This window comes from Pinus tabuliformis, chromosome 9, assembly GCF_031772625.1.
Source record: "Pinus tabuliformis cultivar Carrire ecotype Pingquan chromosome 9, CPIR1, whole genome shotgun sequence".
Taxonomy (NCBI): Eukaryota; Viridiplantae; Streptophyta; class Pinopsida; order Pinales; family Pinaceae; genus Pinus; species Pinus tabuliformis.
Window position 1 is genome coordinate 572,847,312 of NC_142307.1, and position 8,157 is coordinate 572,855,468.

General features: G+C 35.2%; 1 pseudogene; it reads left to right on the forward strand.

Annotated features, from left to right (window-relative positions):
- Positions 1-1,470: 1,470 nt before the first annotated feature.
- Positions 1,471-2,740, forward strand: LOC149149845 (uncharacterized; annotated as a pseudogene).
- Positions 2,741-8,157: the final 5,417 nt, after the last annotated feature.

Here is an 8,157-nt window from a genome sequence, read left to right on the forward strand (position 1 = left end):
GAATGTTACCTAGAAATTTACCTAACCACAGGTGATTTCACAGTTGGCTACAATAGAAAGTTCCTCCTTGCATTTATCATATTTCCTTTGGTGATTTAGAATGATGGGTTTTTTTAGAAACATCACGAAAGTTGTCGAGAAGGTTGACCTAGTCCAGGTAAATCTTTTTTCCCGACTACTCCTTACACCGGTTCATTTATTTAGTTTAAAATTTGTATAAACTTTGCTTTATTTCTTGGTTCCATAACAAGTATGGTCTCTAGTTGTAGCTTTCAGTGAGTTGTTTATTATTTTGGAGTTCGATGGCTTGTTTTCTCAGGTTCCACCTCTGACATCTTACTCTCTGCTCCATTCCAGGTGTGGTCGACTAAATGCCATCTAGGGTTATCATAGTTATTTAAATTTGAGAAGTCTTGTCAGTAAGTTCACACAAAGCTAGGGGTTTTGCGACTTAGGGAAGATGAACAATATATCACACCCCATTAATATATACATGGGAACTGTGTTTAATAGTTGCACTTGGGCTATGGTCGTTCTGTCATTTCGATGGAATTATCTAACTATCCTTTCCACTTTAAGAATCAAATTTTGAGGAGATGAATTACCTTATTGAAATTAATCCTACAAAAGTTAATTGAAATCATTAGGCCTTAGAGATTTTCCACTAATATATATTGGTATTACAACTTTGATTTCTTCACTGGAAGGAACTTGGCCCAATACACTATTAAGATCATCGATGTCATTCTGAACAAAGCGTGAAACCATGGGTTGAGTCTGGAGGCAAAGCTCCTGGTTTCACAATGAATGTTTTGACAGGGTTGGGGGCTCTGAAACCTTAACTACATATGTTAACATTTTTAAATCTGGTATAGTTTTCCTCAAATTTTTGTGAAATTGTTCTACTTTCTGGAATCTGAAATCTTTAGGAGTAGATTTTTTTATTTATTTATATTTATCCATAGTTTCATAAACAAATCTTGTTGTTTGTTGATGTTTACACTGGATTGTTGGCAGTAGTTTCCTTCAGACTACTATTTAATTCACCATTTTCTATCACAAAATCTGAACTGTTGGTTAGTGTGGGAACTTGGCCCAATACATTATTAAGATAATCGATGTCATTCTGAATAGAGGGTGAAACTATGGGTTGAGTTTGGAGGCAAAGTGCCATGTTTCACAATGAATGTTTTGACAAGATTGGGGGGTCTGAAACCTTAACTGCATGTGTTCACATTTTTAAATCTGGTATAGTTTTCCTCAAATTTTTGTGATTTTTTTTTTACTTCTTTCTGGAAACTGAATTCTTCAAGAGTCTGGTTTTTTTGTTTCTATTTATCCATAGTTTCATAAACAAATCATGTTGTCTGTTGATGTTTACACTAGACTGGTGGCGTTAGTTGCCTTCAAACTACTATTTAATTCATCGTTTCCTGTTACAGAATCTGAATTGTTGGTTAGTGAGTAGTCATGGAATTTTTTGAGAAGGGAATTTCAGTATGACTTAGAAGCCATCATGACAAATATATTTGGGCAGATGAGGATGAGGAGACAGTTACTCAGGATAGAGATGGTGCAAAACTAAATGCAAGATGGAAAGTTGAATTTATTGAAGGTGATTATGTTATAAGATTGGAAAGTTGCTATAACAAAACTTGGCAACAACATATATACCATTTTCTTCTGGGGATGACAGGGAATAAGGGCTTGCAAATAGTACTTGCAGATAGTACCACCAAGGTTGGATTCATCTATTGAGTGGGAACCCATCAGGGATGGATTTCATGTTAAACTTAAAACCCGATATGGGAATTTTTGCGTGCAAATGGTGGCCCTCCCCCATGGAGGAACAAAGTAACCCATGACATCCCACACATAACAACTACTCAAGATTGGGTACTTTGAGAAGTTGATGTGATGGAAATATTTATTCCACCCTCTCCTACTCGACCTACTCCTGTTGACTTGGAGGTAATTTCTAAGTTGAATTTCACTTATAGTTTTCTACTTTCATGAAGGCATATCATTTCCTCTTTGTTTAATAGTGTGGACAAAGAAATAGATTACAAATTTATTACGCTTTCAAAAATTTACAATTTTAAGTTGCTTCAAGGTTGGCGTGGTTGCAGTGTTCTCCAACTCTGTTAGAATCACTGCCCAAGCTTGATGGTCGAATTATCTACTATGCAATCAGTGATGATAATGGTGATGTTAAGGATGGTTATGAGTGGTCTTCATTCATGTTTAAGGGAAATAACTTGCAAGAGCTAACCAAAAAAATGGAGGAAGAAACTGGTCTTCATGAAATCATTGTCTGTGCAAATCATCCTTTGACTGGAAAATTGTACCCATTGTGTTTGCAACTTCCTCCTAACCATTCATTCATGCATATAGTTCTGGTCCAAGGAACGTCCAAAGGTATGTGCATGAATCTCTATCAATGTCCTATCTTTTTATTCATATGATGATTATATAGTTTTTGAGTAAATAGGAAATATATTGAGCAACAACATTAATTATAATTATATTAAGTATACTTTTGTTGTTTGAGAGTTATATCGGTACATCATTGGCATTTTCATATTTAGTATGGAACCATTTATCAGTTAATAGTGTTTCTTCTGAACACGCAGAACCTATATTACGTTTTGATTTTGAATTGTATTTGCCTCCTTTATGGGGTCTTCTTAAGTCATGCTTATATGATTTAGTAACATTTAAAGTAAGTAATTTTTTTTAATCTACTTTTTTCTCACACATGATTTGATTGAAAATTTATTCACCCTGATACAAGCTTCTGTGTGGAACATGGATTGTTCCTAGGCTATATTGTATGTGGGACAAAAAGTTGTGGTGAGTGAACAAAGTTATGTACCTGTTGTAGTCATAGGATTAGTGTGTCGGGGTCGTCTCATGTACTGAGGATTATATCTACGGCTTGTTGGAATTGAAGTGCACATTGATCCCTTCATCTCTTGTAGCTGAATGGTCTTCAGGATTTATTTATCTACCTCATACCACTGAGTTTATTAGCTATCGTGCCAAATTCTTGTAAGTGTATTGGATTGATGATCTAGGGGTGTCAAGGACATGATTGAGCAATGGATTGAATAAGACTAACAAACCTTATCCTCTTGCAACCGACCACAGATAGCCAATGGTTGTACTTGTGGCCATGTTGTATCTCTTAAAGTATATCGCTAATGCTGGCAAATTCAACTGTTATGAATCTCAAAATATAAGAGACCAGATCAAACATTTTGGAATTTGAATCAGAAAGTGATGAACTACAATTGTTAATGAGTGTATGATTTCAAACTTATCTTTCATCAAAAGATTCCTTTTCAATCTCTCTTGACAAAGATGGGCACATATCAAAAGTTCATTCATCTATTTAATGGTCTTTAAAAAAGTATTTGACAAATAAACTCAAGAAGTAACAAAGAAATTGAATTATCATTATGTATCGAGAGGAATACATGCCATACAAATTACAATAATAAAATGTTGCTTCATAGTGGAATTGGCTGATAGAAATTATAAGCATGACTGGAAACAAATATTTTCTTACTGCATTGAATTCATTTGGATTTGTTTTGAACACATAAAATAATGGTGCTACAACTTCATTCATCCTTTGCAAATAGAAGAAATGGAGAAGGTGGTACTTTCACTTGTGTTGGATCAAATAGCAGAAATGGAGAAGGTGATACTTTCACTTGTGTTATAATTTGTGTTGAACATGATTTATACAAGAGTATACAAAACATAATCACTTTCAACTTAGATGACTACCAATAGACACAATAGCTAGAGTAAAAAATATTCATCTTCAGCTAGAAGATTTGCCGTGACTTGGGCGATTTTCTATCAGACTGCCCCAAAATGATTCCCAAAGAGGAAAAAGAAAACCCTTCGATCCCTCAAAATGTGAAAATGGCTTTAATAAAATCAATAAGAAAAGAAAGTAAAAGTCAAAATTGTTGGGGAACCAAAGCAGGGAGGAAAAGTGAGGTGCTACACAAAAGGATTTACCTTTAGATGAGGTTCAAACTTCTGATTCAAAGGAAAAAACGAAGGCTCTCAAACTAAGGCAAATATTTTTCCAAATTACCATGTGATGTAGAAAACCAAATCAACTATCTAAACACACCATAGCTAGCCACTTCAACTGTTATGAATCTCAAAATATAAGAGACCAGATCAAGCATTATGGAATTTGAATCAGAAAGTGATGAACTACAATTGTTAATGAGCGTACGATTTCAAAGTTATCTTTCATCAAAAGGTTATTTTTCAAACTCTCGTGACAAAGATGGGCACATATCAAAAGTTCATTCCTCTCATTTAATGGTCTTTAAAAAAGTAATTGAGAAATATACTCAAGAAGTAACAAAGACAATGAATTATCATTTTGTTTGAGAGGAATACATGCCATACAAATTACAATAGTAAAATGTTGCTTCATAGTCAAATTGGCTCATAGAAATTACAAGCATGATTGGATAGAATAATTTTCTTATTGTATAGGATTCATTTGGATTTGTTTTGAACACATAAAATAATGGTACTATAACTTCATTCATCCCCTGCACACATCTAATCCCCGAGTTCAACTTCACGAAAATTAGTAAGACGTGTTTCAATGCTTCATGTTCAAATGCCCAAATAAATCTCTTAGGATAATTATAATTTCTATGAAAATACAGTGTCGCTAAGACACAACTCATTTGTCATTTTCGCATTAATAGTTCCCTAGGATTTTTAAACTTCAAAAGGCCGATCCTTGTTACAAATGGCTAGCCAAATATAATTCAATCCAATAGTAGCACGAACTTGATTTGCAATTGCAAATGCAAAATCTCCAAAGAAAAAATGCATAGTTAGATGTGTATGTTTTACATCACGTTCAATTTGTTCCAGTGTCTTTGTATCATAAGAAACATTTAAGTCAATTAAAACTAGACAATTGGAGACACCTTGCTATAAGCCATCTTGAGTTTGAAAAATGCTTCTTAATGTTAATTGACCTGAAAGAACTGGTTCTAAACATTATTCCTCCCATGGCTCAGAGGATGTTCTCCATGGGTAATTTCAAATATTTCGAGGAATCCACTTTCACTTTTAGTGGTTTCCCGTGTGCATTGTCGACTCGCTTCCTCCATTCTCCTTGTAACTTCTGACTGATGAAGGGAAGATGTATAATAAGTTTAGTATTTCAGATGCATTGGCAAAAATAAACTTGCCAAAGGGGACTCGATGGAGAAATAAAATGTGAAGATAAGCAAAACGAGATAGCATTGGTAGAATTCCATTTTTTTGTCTATAGTAAATTAACCATTTTTAAAAACTACTTACAGGATTCAAAATAAGCTCTTCTTTAAATATGGCATACCTGAATCACTTCTTTCTTAACTCGATCTCCCACAAATCACGTTTCCTTGGTAAGTATCCAAAGAGTAGATAGCCCATTCAACAAAAAATAGAAGGAAATTTAGACATTCCACGACTATTCATTAAAACAACTAATGCCAACTAACTTCAAAAATGTGTTCACTAACAGTCTATTTAATCCAATATTTTAATAATGAGAACACACACCACCTCAAGGAAGGTATAACACACTAGGCTCCAAACAAGATAAAAATGTGAATATCAACATGTTGCAAGTGGTTCGATAATGAAGTAACGATGAGAAAACAAATTATACACCAACTTAAGACTGTTATAAAAATTTAAAACCTTCTAGACAGTTGGTTAGAGTCCCCCACCATCTGGTATTCCTTGAGAAACAAAACATTACAACTTAGCTAGGTTTATGACCTTCTTGAATAAAAAGGACAGGTGTTAATGGGAAGGAAGGTCAGATGCTCACTGGGTCAAATGTTGTTATCATATTTCACTTCTCATTAGATGGAAACTAGAGGATATTGTCAAGCTTAGCAAAGTCTACTGCAAAATGGAAGCTATAAACCTCATGAATGGGCGCACATGATGGTAGTCATGCTACTTCTGCAAGTGAATTGTTTTGCAAAGTACGCACTCTGTGGTCTCAATTGGGGTTATAAGAGATCAAAGCATCCAGATTGCAATGGGTTTGTGCATTGTTGTTGCAACAGGTGCTCCTAATGCAACTAGTCTATATCTCATCCCTAGTCCTCTAAAAAAGGGTTACGAAGTTGAAAGTGATTTGGAGGCTCACGTAGATCTTACTAAGATAGGTGATAACTCTATAAATGGAAAATCTGCATGCAGGCTACTTGAATAGAGAGACACTTTTCATGCAAAGAGAGAGCAGGGGGGTCTATTTGACTGCTATAGTCATTTTTTTGTTGCATTCTTTTCGACATTTTGTGGGCTCTATGTTTGTGGGTGGAACATGGATAAATTAGGATTTTGGAACATGTAAGTGCACATAGTGACCTTCACTTTGTTGTGCATGTCCCCTTATTGGATCTTCATCTAGGTGGTTGTGAGTATTGATAACGAGAATATCCACGAAGGTCTTGGTATCGCTATGATCATTCTTTGCTTGTGCGAGCTTCTTTACGGTGGATTTTAGAGGTTTCAGATGCAGAAGAGGTTTGGCTTACCTGGGAGTGACTGGTGTTGTGGGCAGCCTAATGTGACAAATCTAATGTAGTGGCTCTTATGTAGTATTTGTTCTCTCTATCAGGAGGTTCACACCATAAATTTCTAGGAGAATTGTGATGATAAACTTTATTCTAAAAAAATCTTGGCCAAAATTCAGTAGACTTGAGAGATACTTCAACCAAATTGCTTCCCTTGGGTCATGAACCAGGATCACTAGTCGTGTTATCTCCAACTATGAATTCACTCTCTTAGGTCAAATCTAACATGCCACCAAATTTGAATTCTTAAGCTTCAATGTTGCCAATTTTGAGTCCTATGCATTATTCCATTTCAACTTTGTTCCTCCACCGGGTTTGTCCCTTGTGGGGGAAGGGTCGACATTTCCTTTGTCTAACCTTTTTACAGCAGAAAATCATATTGTGATTTCTCTAGCATAAGAATCAGAGGATGGAGTTAACATGGCAACTCAAACAACTTGTAAGGGAAAGATATCTTCTATCTAGCTCAAGCTACCTTTTCATAAAACACTACCTTTTGGTAACATGAGTGGAAAAAGGAAAACATTCCAAAGCTACAAGGGAATGAAGAGGAGCAATGGTTGGCTTACACAAATGGACTAAAAATGAGTCATGTTCGACTCCAGGAAGACGAAGAGTGGGCTCGTTTGGTTCAAGATAATATACTTTTATTGTTTTGTCAAGGGGGTAAGCTTTACAATGTGCATGTGGATGAATTAAAAGTCTACAAACTATTTAACGACATAATGGAATGGAACAAGATGATCCCATTATCGTGCAAGAAAATTTTGATTAAAGCCCGAAGATTCATAAATATATTTGGATTCCTTCTTTAGCAACTGAAAATTCGTCCCAACTACCCTTGTCAAAACAATTTTGTTTTCTATGTGCTTTCAATCAACAGTGCATATATACCACCAAAATTTTAATGATGTTAGTTTTCATGGCACCTTTATTATGCTTTGCAGTGTGGGTTTGTGAAGTATTGTTTTCACCTTATTGATATCCATGACCAAAGCTTTCAAAAGATTGGGTAAATGCAAGGAACACTAACTCATTTTTACATAAGTCACGCTTTTCATAATTCATTAATAATCCTCGAAAGCCATCTAACTTGTTTTTAGAAAATTCACTCTTTTATGAATAGATTACTAATCCTAAAAAACTATCTTCAAATGTCATACATGTTCCTCCCCATGCATAAACATACCAATATACTCCCTAGTAACCTTTCACCATCCTCAGAGATGTCCCAAGATCATTTCAGTGTCCAAATGGCATCAGAAGCCATTCACGCCATCCGTGTATGGTTTCAAATGTTCAACTCAAGGAAGACAAAGAGTGGGCTTGTCTGGTTAAAAATCTGCAACTGACACCATTCAATTTGGAATCTTGAATTCAATCCTTGGTGAAGATGCTGGATGTGGGGTATCTCTTTCTTCGAATACACCCAAGACTTTCACCTAGCCCTATTTAAAATTCTTTAGATAAGGGGTTGTGTGTTGTTTATCTATTTTTCAGAAGACTCCCAAGGTTTACACCTGTC